We start from the raw sequence: 12089 nt of genomic DNA on the forward strand, positions 1-12089 counted from the left end.
GTGGAATCCCATCTGTTGCCCCAGACACCTGCCCCCACACACCACAGACGCTAGTCTCGCCTTCCATTCCCCTGGACACTCTCCTTCACATCCAGACACTGGCCTCATTTGGTAAGTGGCTTCTCCAGCAGCTTTTGGTTACCTGGGAAGTGACTATTGCGCATCCGGCATCCCCAGGGCTCTCCGCGGGTGGGGGAACCCCAAGCCACAGCTGAATCCCTAAACTGACTGCTGGAGGAGAGCTCTGGGCTGATGGGGGACTCTTTCCTGAGAGGCAGGAAAGCTCCAGACTGATGGGGATTCTTTCCAAAGAGGACTGCCTCTTGTGAGACCTACTCCGGTCCTGGGTTCTCTCTAGGACATTTGTCTCTATGAAAGCCCCTGCACCAGGCACCCAGGTGCCCCCTACAGGTTTAGCCTCAATGCTTACCTAGTAGTAGTGACAACTTCCTGGATAACTCGTCCTTCGCTCAGGTGATTTCCTGGGGGCCGAGAGATGCCTCGCCTCTATATTCACCAATTCCTCTCTCCCAATGGGCAGCTCACTCTCAATCCCACCCCATACCCTCCCCTGGGTTGCCTCACCCTAGACCTCAAACCAAACAGCACTTTAGATCCCAACATTTTTAGGGATCTTTTTAATTTCTGAGAGCACTCAGGGAAATGGAAAGAGATTTCCCTACGTTATCTTTGCTCTTCCGGCAAACTCAAATTTTCTCTCTCTCTCTCTCTTCTTCTCCCTCCCTCTCTCATGCTATTTTACTAAAATAATTAATGGCCATTATCATTTTTCTTCTAGGACTCTTGTTTTGTTTTGTTTTTCTTAAATGCTATGTTTTTTGAGCTCACAATATTTAATATTTATTGTTAATTTTTTTGATAAGTTCTATTTTTATTCAGCTCTAGAGTTATTTTTGAACATCTGTTATATTGCAATGGAGATTCATCTATAAAAAGCTACAAGGCTTTTGCTTTTGTGTTATGTGTATATCCTGTTGTCTGATATCATGTTGTCTGTCTATATATGTGCATCCAAATATAGTACTCATGAATTAAAATTAAAAAATGAATCCAGATACCTTTAATTCACATGATTTAAAAAGGGTCAATTTAACATTGGGCAAACAAATGAAGGTAAAATGTCTTTAAAATTACCTCACAAGTCTCTAGGTGGTCAAATTAATAAAATGTGATATCTATAAAATGTCTAATATCAACTGTTTCTAGGACTTTTCTTCCACAGGCAAGAGATGGCAGATACTATTCAATTCACTTGTCTGATATCTTGGTTTTTACAGTAAAATCAGTAGATTTGGCATGTGTGGGATTATGCAAATGTGTTTGTTAGAGACACCTGATTAATTTACAAACTTAAAATGCTAACTCCTTAAATTCCATGGGGGTAACATACTTAAACATTATTGGTGTTTTCATAGATTGGTAACTAAAAAGGGTTTAAAATTGCTTTGTGTCATCACTAGAAACAAGGTTACTAAGAGTTAAGTCCTAACAGGTACAAGTCTATATACGAAGGGATCCAAAAATTTCAACTGTTTCAATTAGAGTATGGTACATAACAAAATATTTCATCTTATTAAAATGGAGTAATTTATCTAAATTCAGAAATTTCATAAGAGTTGTTTCAGAATATGAACAAAAAGAGGTCAATGAATAGGAAAGAAAAATAAGAGGGTCTAGGTATGGAAATATATTTAGTAGAAGGGACAGGAAAATGTTTCTGGGTAGGAAAGTCTTTCCGTGATGAAACCCAGGATGGGATCCACGGTCATTGCCTGCTGACTCTTCCCTCATGGGGATCTGAGCCTCCTTGACTGTGCCCCCTCCTCCCTGGCCAATATTCACCATGGGGTATTTCTGCCTCTTGCTGTTGCCCACCTTCTCACCCACCACAGAATTTGACTCTGGAAAGTCTTCCCTCTACTCGTGGTGAGTTCCTAAGAGCTCTTCTATAGTGGCCCTGAACTCACTCTCTCTCTCTCTCTAAAAACCCCAGTGCTGGGTCAGGGTCTCCCTTGGCTTCGGCTGCAGACCTGTCAGAGATGGTGATGACCCTCACTGATGGTCTGCTCCTACATGGGAAATCTGAGAGGTTGTAGGGACACTGCTTCCTCTCATGTTTCCCTTCTCTGAGCTCCTGAGAACTCTTAGCCATGGGCTGCGCCCAATATAAAATTCTCTGTGACCCACACACCCTTGGCTGTCTCCTCAGAAACATTCAGCCTCTCCATTTGACTCCATATCTCAAACCTTGCTCATTTTCTATTGCAACATAGTTTGATACCAATATTAGTTAGATAATGACTCCTCTTGGCCAGAGAATGGGACTTATACAACTTCTGTCACCATAGCAGCAAGTGGGTAGAGATTCCCTATGTTCAAACATTCTCTTCTCTTCCCTCTCACCCCTCTTTATGTCAATAAGAATAGTATTAGGGATTTATTTATATTATTTAATGTTCTATAACAGGAGCCTTAGCATCTGATTTGTTTAAAGGTTAATATCCTGAAACATGAAAGCATTTTGCCACTTTGCCACACAAAAGGAAAGTTAAAAGTTCTCTCAGTCTCTCTTTGATTCATGTTTTACATCATGTTTGATTCATGTTACATTGTGTTAACTAATGTTCATATAGACTCAGGAAACAATATATGTAAGCTTGTTAAAATGACATTTAAGAAAGAGACAAATATTAGCTTCAGAAGTAGAGCACTTTACCTAAGATGTGTGAATAGCCCCACCTTACCTGAGATAAGACTCTGCCTCCTACCCTGCTGTATGCAGAATGAATCCAAAATAAGCCAGACTTCAGCTCATTTAAATTTATATTCAAAAGATTTTTTTTGTTATAAAATTACTGTGATCTCAAACAAGGGATATAATGTATAGGTCAAACAAAATTAAAGATAGCTATTACATGAACTAAATGTTTTACTGTTGTTAATTCCATTTTGTATTTCCCTTGTAATCTATAACTGTTGCCTGATTAATATTTTGCAGAAGTACTACTTCAAGAACAAACAACCTAAATTAATTTGAGATAATAAGCCATCACCTATAGGACAGACAATATAGACCCCAATTAAATAAAAGGGGGTAAATGACTGTAAAGTCATAAACATTAGCATTAAAGCCCAGTCCTCTTACTTTATGACTGGTGGGACTGGCTTGTTGGATGTTTAAGATCAGGATTAACACAAAAGGGTCAAGAAAACCAGTATTTGGCTCTTGCCTTCTGAGTCAGCTTGAACCCAGGAAATGGGAGAGCTTCTTTAAGGAGTTTTGCAACTCTGGGCCACAGGACCTCCTGATCAGGGAGACTGATGAGATGACTAGAGGATGAGAAGTCAACCAGTGCACCTTCTGCAGAGGGGCGTCACTGAATAAGGGAGACATCCCTGATGCTTCCAAAGGAAATCACCTCATCAAGAAGACCCTACCTAGCAAATGGCACTAAAGGAGCTAAGAAGTTGCTCTCAAGTTCTCCATGAGTAATCTCTGTGGGAATTCAACTGACCTTTAACAACATCCTGGTCTTGAATGCCTAGCAAAACAGTTAAAAACAAAACATAACCATTCCTGGGCATTTAAAAGTAGAAACAATAGTTAAATGTAACTTAAGATGTACACTTATGTTAGCCCCAAGAATAAGTAAGACTGGAGGCTACTAAAGAGATTCTTAGGCAGGAGTGCCAGATAACCATCAAGAGAAACTGCCAGAGTCAGAAATTTTTGGTTGTTTTAAGGTCTGCAGATTTTCATAAACAGGGCCATGCTGCTAAATTGCCTACAGAAATTCCTACAAGATACACAAGTTCGAGAGCTGGTAGACACACACAAGTTCACCAACCAATTGGCCAATCAACCTATTCTCCTTCAAGACTACCAGCCCCTGACACCCAAAGTCAAGACCGGCAATTCACTATTGACACCTCTGGCTCCAAAACCTCTGCTCCCACCTAAAGCCCTCCATGATTCTCTTTTTTTACAGGAATGAGACTCTATGCCCCTAACCAGCAGGAAGAAGCTACAGAAGAAAGACCATTGTCCCACCCCCGTATCTATAAAAACAAAAAGGGAGGAATATTAGAATCAGATCTGCTATGTTGCTCCCACCATTATTCTCCCTCCCCCACACCACTTTACAACCCAGATTGTTAGCCCACAAACTTCCTAGCCAGTAATTGGTCCAGATTGTTAGCCTGCAAACCTCCTCACCAGTCATTGGTCCATTGTTATTAGTCCGTGAAATTTGACTACTTAAGAATTGCTCCACCACCATTCTCTCTCTCTCCCTTGCTCCTGCTCTTGCACGCTCTCTCTCACTCACTCATTTTCTCTCTCTCTCATTTTCTCTCTCTCTCTTACCCTGCAGGCAGACACTCTGCCTGTCTGCTTAATAAAATCTCTTGCTTGAGTTCCCGCATCTTGAGTGATTTTCTGGTTATTCAGAAATAATAAATGTAGCACTATCTGACATTTATTGACTACTTAATACATACCAGGTTTTTAGAGACTATTTTAATCATGTTAGTCTATATTGTCCTTCTGAAGCCAGAATTGAGGGCAGGCAGTTAGTGTAGAATAAGAAATCTGGTCAAATTGAGGAATGGAGGCCATCAAAGTCTGGGAAATTGGTGACTGCCCCTAGGAGATTGGAATGTCAGTGTCTCAGAGCCCTTTTGATCACCAAGGTTACCTGCCTAACTAACCCTCCCAAAATGCTTCAGGCAGGGAATTGCTAATTAATGTCCCCTGGGCCCCTACCTGAATCTCCATTTGGCCCTCCCCCTGCCATTTGCTGCTCACCTTTTTTGCTATGTCACTGGCAACTCCTGCGCCTAGTCACATAGGCAGGAAGGAGAGAGAAGCAGGGAGAAAACAGAGCAAAGAAGACCCTAATCTATAAAAGGGTCACTTCTTGGGACTCTAGAACATCAGCCATGGCCCCCTTCTCCCTCCCAGGAGAAATCTGTATTACCTTTAAATAAAACCTGCTTAAGATGCTTGCCTTGGTGTGCTTCTCTAATGTTCAAATTTCAACATTTGAGGATGCAGAACTCATCACCGATAAATGGCAATATCACTTCCAATAATCAATATGTAGTATTCATTATTATGATTATTTTAATATTTATTACTGCACAATACTTAAAGATTCAGAGGCATAAAAATGTTTGTAAGTGATTTGTCTTAGCTGATGCACCTAAGAAACAGCCCTGTCATGATTTTAAACTCTATTTCAATGCCAGAGCTTATTTTTATGTGTTGAAGGGAAAATAACCATGCAAAAATAAAATATAATAATAAAAGCAAATATATGCCTGTATTAATAAGGTATTAATTGATTATGAGAAAGTATAATTTATTTCTTGAATAGAGAAAGGAAGAAAATTGAAGCTGGCTTCATAAGAGAAAAGAGATGATTGAAGGAGGCATTGAAGGCTAAGGAGAATTTGAACAAGGGGAGGAAGACAATGTCATGCCATACAGAAGGAACAAATTGAACAAGATTAGGGATGGCCATGTGGAAGTATGATAAATCAGCAATAAGTTTTCTCATTCTCCAGTGAGAAATCTATATTGAATCTTTGGACCTCTGAACAGTGCTTTCCAACAAAAATCTCTCATATCTACCAGGAAAGAAAAAAACATTATGTGGATGAAATATTTTGCATCATCTCTTTTCCTCAAACTTGTCACAGGACCACGGGGCAGGGTCTGGCACAAGGAAGATGTCCGCAAAGACACAGAGGAGGTTACTGTCTATCCCGATGTGGCATTGGGATAATTTAACCACCTCTAAATGACTTTCTATGCAGCAAAATTATATAAGGTAACTGATTTCATTTCATTTTTTAAACTCCTTATTAATTAAAACAAAAAAATTCCACATGCTACATGCCCGCAAGCCTTGGGATTGCTTCAACTGCCCTTGCTGCCTCTGTTAAACATTAAGATTCTCAAATCTTTTCCCCATCATCTGTCTTTCAATTTCCATGAACTTCTGGCTTTTTCGAGCTTTTCCTCCATCATTCTCTAACTTTTCAGGCTATTCATGTGCAAAACCACACCGAGAAAGGCCATGCTATCCATTTCTGGGAAATGGCCTATCCTAGTTCCATTTCTCTAAATGGTCTATTTTAGTAAATTACTATCTGGGTTTTCAGAGATGATGGCTGTGATCTCTTCTACCCAGCAAATTGTGTCAGCCATTCTGCACCATTGGCCCAATTCTGGGTCCTGGCCCCGTCAGGCCATATACCACCTACCTTATAGTGCTGCTCATCTGTGAGGCTGGAGATTCTTGATTCTCTCACTAGAGCTGCAGTACACAGGAGCTATTTTGTTAGTTGGTGGCTTTGACTCACAAAATATCTCTATGCCTTACCCTGAAACTGCTCCTTGCACTAAATTCTTTACCACAGCATATTTCATAGCTCATCATTTACCATTCATTAAGGTCTGGTCTAGTGTTTTGCCACTTCTAGTTAATGTGTACCTATAAATGTGGTGGTTTCTTACCCACTGCAGTTAGTGACTTCTTAAAGGAGAATTTTCAAATCCCAAAGAGTTCAAAGCCAATAAAAGCAATGAGCTACAAGAGGAATAGATAACTGATGGCCAACTTAAGTACTCTATACACAACATCAATTAAGATTCAGGTTCAGAACATGTAATATAGTGCATTTATTTCATGTTCTCCTACTCTTCTTCATATTTTTATTTCTTAATCATATTTTCAAAGCCATATCTTAACTGTTATTTTTTCTAAATGTGTTTTTCAATAATGTGCCCCTTTTTTGTATCTTATCTCAGCAAGTCTCAGAAAATATTTATGAAGAGGTCACGTTGCAGGCTTTGGGATGCCTTTGCCACATATTCCTACCATGAGAGATAAGTAGAATTTCACTGCCAAACAGATTCCTCCTTGGGCTCCCAAAGGTCTCCTATTAAAATCCTTTTCTTTGATTTCATCTGAATGTGTCCACTGTTGTCACTTCTTTTTACCTTCACACTCCTCACTTTGGAAGAAGCAGAGACTCTGTTATTAAAAATGCTCCCAAGTTTTTACACTGTTACAAAATGCTATCTTGGGCCATCTTTGCTTTCAAATTGAAACTGATAAAGAAGCTGATGCTAATGAATCAATGATAACACAGTTAATGCAGAGCTGGAGTTGTATTTTTTTTTTTTTTTTTGACCTCTAGTCTAAGTCCCTTCCCTCTAAGAAGAGAGAAAAGAATGAATATTAAGATTCAAAAGGCAGCTGATCAATTAAGAATCAGAAAAAAACTTAGAAGTTTAACGCAGGCCTATTACTACCACCTATATTTACCTCCTATCTCTTCAAAAATGTATTTATTTTTTCTGGGTTCCAATTTTTTCTTAGAATTTTTCATTTATTTTTATTCAGAAATTTGACTATTACTAAGTATTAATACAGAATCCAAAGACTTTTGGATAAGCAATAAAAATACAATAATTAAAATGTATTTTAAAATAAAATGGTCATGTGGATACATAAACTTTTACTTCACTCAGATGAAAAGGAAATATTTCCCCACATCCAAAGATTTGGGACATTATTTCAAAAAGGTTCATCTCAGTATTAGTTTTTTTCTTGTCCTTTACATTTTTTTCTCTTTCATTTCCATATCAATGTTTGTCCCCCCCATCTTATAATAAGTCTTGGTGAAAAATGGAAATAAAAGTATTATAGTATGTTAGTATTCTGGTAAGAATTTCTTTTTAATGTAAGTCTTTGGTCACCTGCTCACTATGACCTATAAAGATTTTGTATGTTTTATAAGAGTGCTTTAGGACCCAGGACTAAAAAACATCAGTTGTGTTAAAAATTAACAGGATGAAATTTGTGATCACCCATCAGTTCCAGTCACAAATTTAAGAACAACAAATAAAATGAAAATACATTTGTTTTGAGATGAAATAGATACACCAGAGTTTGCAAAGAAATGTATGCAACAAATCTCATATTCTCCTTCCTGAGCCACTCCCTCTGACAACATCTCAAGACAGAGCACAACGTCAAAACCAAGAAATTAACATTTACATCATCCAAAGAACAGACTCAAATTTATCAGTTACATATGCATGCATTTGCGTCTGTGTGTAAATAGCTCTACAATCCTGTCACAAGTGTACTTTTACATGATCACCATCACAATAAAGATGCTCAGCTCTACTATCACCACAAGAAAAGCAACAATATTCTCCTTCATCATACCTAACCCTGGCAACCATTAATTTGTTCCATAATTATAGTTAGGTTATTTCACAAATGTTATATAAATGGAATAATGCAGTTATATATCCTTTTAAGATTGCTCCTTTTCACTTAACACCATTTCCTTGAGGTTTCTTCAAGGTGCATTAATATCTCATTACTTTTTCATTACTGATTAATATTTCATGATATGAACATACCACAGTGTGTTTGACCACTTACTTTAAGAAGTACAATCTAGATAGTTTCCAGTTTTGTGCTATTATAAATAAAGTTGCTAGAAACATTCATAAAAGTTCTTAAAAGAAAATAAGTTTTCATTTCTTTTGGATAAATCCCAAGTGAGCAATTGCTTGCTTGTACCATAAGATCATTTTTAGTTATGAAAGGAACAAACTACTTTCCAAAGTAATCATGCAATCTGATATTTGAACCAGCAATACATAAGTGACCCAGTTTCTCTAGCCTTGCCAATATTTGATGTTATTAATTTTAGTTATTACAAAAAGTGTATAGTAATGTCTCACTGTTGTTTTAATTTTTATTTCTCTGTTGGCTAATTATGTTGAAAATCTTCTAATGTGTTCATTTGTTGTATGTACAAACTCAGTAAAATATCTATATTTGGGGGGCATTTTCTAACTACATCAATTGAGGGGGATTGGCTGTTGTTTTGAGCTTTTTTACTGTTGCATTTTGAGATTTCTTTACAGAGTCTAGTTACAAGACCTTTTGTCAGATATATGATTTGCAAATGTTTTTTTCTCAGTCTACATGTTTTTTGGGTCCTTTTAACAGTGTTTTTCACAGAGTAAATTTTTAAATTTTTGATGAAGTAAAATTTAGTCAATTTTTTTCTCTTATGGATTGTGTTGTTACTTTCAAATCTATAACCTCTGCCTATTTCTAGATCCCTAAAATTTGTTCTATGTTCTTATTGGGCTTATGCATTCCATGTACATACATGATCCATCTTTAGTTACCTTTCATATGAGAGGAGGTCTAGCTGGAGATCCGTTTTTCTAAAGTATCCAATTGTTCCAACACCTTTTATGAACTTGTGCTCCTTTGTGAAAGAATTATGTGAGGGTCTATTTCTGTGTTCTTTAATTTTCACTGATCTATGTATCTACTCCTCCTCCAATACTGCACTGTTATAATTACTTCAGCTACATTACGAGTCTTAACACTGGAAAGAGAATTATTTATTTTTTCTTTTCCAAATTTGTTTTGCTTATTCTAGAACATTTCTTTTTCATATAAATTTTAGAATAAGCTTGTCTATGTCTATAAAGGAACTTGCTGAGACTTTTTATAGAAATTGTATCAAATCTATAGATCAATTTCAGGAGATTTTAAATTTTTATTATATTGAGTCTTCCAAACTAAAAACATAGTATTTCTCTCAAAGATGTAAGGTGTCTGATTTCTTTCAACACCACTTGATAATTTTCATCATATAGATTCTATACACATTTTGTTAACTTTATACCTTAAGGATTTAATTTGGGGGAACAATTGTATATGATATTATTGTATTTTTATTTTGGTTTCTGCCTACTTGTTATCAGCATACATAAATATAATTAATACACCATACATAAATGTAATTAATTTTCATGTGTTCATCTTGAATCCTGCAACTTTAATGAACTTACTTATTAGTTCTAGGATATAATTTGTAGACTTCTTGGAGTTTTCTAAGTAAACAGTTTTGTTTTGTTTTGTTTTTCCTTTTTTTATTTTTTTTATTTTTTTTTGCTGTTTGGGGATCAAACCCAGGACCCTGTGCTTATAAGGCAAGCACTTTACCAACTGAGCTATCTCTCCAGCCTTCTAAGTAAATAGTTATGTAATCTAAAATAATTTTTTTCCAATGTTAAAACCTTTAATTTCTTTTTTTAGTCTTATTTCTATAGTTAGAACTTTCAGTATTATGCCAAATAAGAGAATTGACAGCAGACATCCTTGCCTTATTCCTGTGTTAGAGGGAAAATATTTAGTCTCTTGCCATTTAATTATGCTGTTAACTATAGGTTTCACTTTATGAGGTTAAGGAAAACACCCCTGATACCTAAGACTTTTGCTCAGTATTTCTTTGTATATTCTGGGTCTTTTATTCTTCCATATGAATTTTAGGACTGCTTTTTCTAGTTCTATGAAGAAAAAAAATACATTGGTATTTTGATGGGAATTGTATTGAATCTGAAGACTGTTTTTGGTAATATGACCAGTTTGACAATATTAATTCTGCCTATCCAAGAACATGGTAGGTCTTTCTATCTTTAAGATCTTTTCTTTCTTTCTTCATTGTTCCATAATTTCCATTGTAGAGATCTTTTACCTCCTTGGTTTAATTTATTCCAAAGATTTTTTTAGTCTATTGTGAATGAATTGTTTCCCTGATTACTTTCTCAGAAGATTCATTATTGGAGTAAAGGAAAGCTGTTCATTTTGTATGTTGATCTTGTATCCTGCTACTTGAAAAACAAGACTGGAGGCATCACAATACCTGATCTCAAACTTACTACAGAGCTATGGTAAAAAAAAAAAAAAAGTGTAATATTGGCATAAAAACAGACATGAAGACTAATGGAATAGAAGACACGAGACAAATCTACATAGAAAGATACAGTTACTGAATCTTTGACAAAGATTCCAAATACATATACTGGAAAAAGATAACCTTTTAAACAGTGCTGAGAAAACTGAATATACATATATAGAAAAATGAAACTAGGTCTATATCTCTCATCATGCACACATATTTACTCAATGTGGGCCAAAGACCTGGGAAATAGACCCAAAACACTACAACTCCTTGGAGAAAACATAGGAGAAATCTTGGGATCAACACTCTAATACGTTGGTGAAGGCATCAACTTCCTCAAAAGACAGACACTAAAGAAATAAAACCAAGAATCAACAAGCAGGATGCCATTAAATTAATAAACTTCTGCACAACAAAGGAAACAAGAGAATAAAAAAAGAGCCTACAGATTTTCTTGAATTAAATTTATGGTAGACACAAAAGATACAAAACTATCTAATACAATGCTCGTCATATGTTGAGAAAATACTTAACACAATTTTACTGTAAAGGCAACAAAGATAAAGGGATATTTGTCCTTAGTTTTCTGAAATTTAATTATCATGGGCCTTCGTAGATTTCCTCAGATCTATTCTACTTGGAGTTGATTTAGTTTGTTTTTTTGTTTTGATTTTTTTTATATATATCTGTATGTTTATGTCTGGCAAGATTTGGAAAAGTTTCATTTAGTAATTTTTTGAATATTTTTTTCAGTTTCATAGCCTTTCATCTTTTCTGGGACTCTGATGATATAAATGTTAAATCATTTATTATTGTTTCACATAATCTAAGACTCTTCATTTTTTAGTCTATTTTATAATTATTGTTCAGAATGAATAAATTGAGTAAATTTTTTAAGCTCACTGATTTTACCTGTTTTTTCTACTATACTGAGAAAATTCAGCAGTACTTTTTATCCTTGCTTGCTATATTTTGTAGTTATATAATTTCCATGTTTGTCATAACTTCTGTTTCATTGCTGGTATTTTCTATTTTGTCATCTGTAGTTGATTTCTGAAGTGTTTTGGTGACAGTTATTTCAAATTCTTGTCAGAAAATTCAACAGCTATTGAATTTAATATTGACATCCCTTAATTGTTTTTTCTGGTTTGATTATGGTTCTCCTGGTCTTTGGTATATTATGGACATTTTAATTATTATATTAGGAGATTTTTAATCCTACTTAAATCTGTTTTCACTGGAAGCTGCCTTGTTTAATTTTAGCTGGGTAG

General features: G+C 35.8%; 2 long non-coding RNA genes across 2 annotated transcripts in view; one reads left to right on the top strand and one right to left on the bottom strand.

Annotated features, from left to right (window-relative positions):
• Positions 1 to 4436, top strand: part of LOC306646541 — a 54186-nt gene extending 49750 nt beyond the window's left edge. Inside the window, exon 4 of the long non-coding RNA XR_013759870.1 lies at positions 3020 to 4436. This is a non-coding gene — a long non-coding RNA (uncharacterized lncRNA). The remainder of the gene's footprint in view (positions 1 to 3019) is intronic.
• LOC306646543 overlaps positions 1 to 12089 on the bottom strand; it is a 402794-nt gene that overhangs the window by 204979 nt on the left and 185726 nt on the right. The gene's annotated exons all lie outside the window — the stretch shown is intronic.

The sequence above is a fragment of the Sciurus vulgaris genome (assembly GCF_902686455.1).
Source record: "Sciurus vulgaris genome assembly, chromosome: 16".
NCBI classification, from domain to species: domain Eukaryota; kingdom Metazoa; phylum Chordata; class Mammalia; order Rodentia; family Sciuridae; genus Sciurus; species Sciurus vulgaris.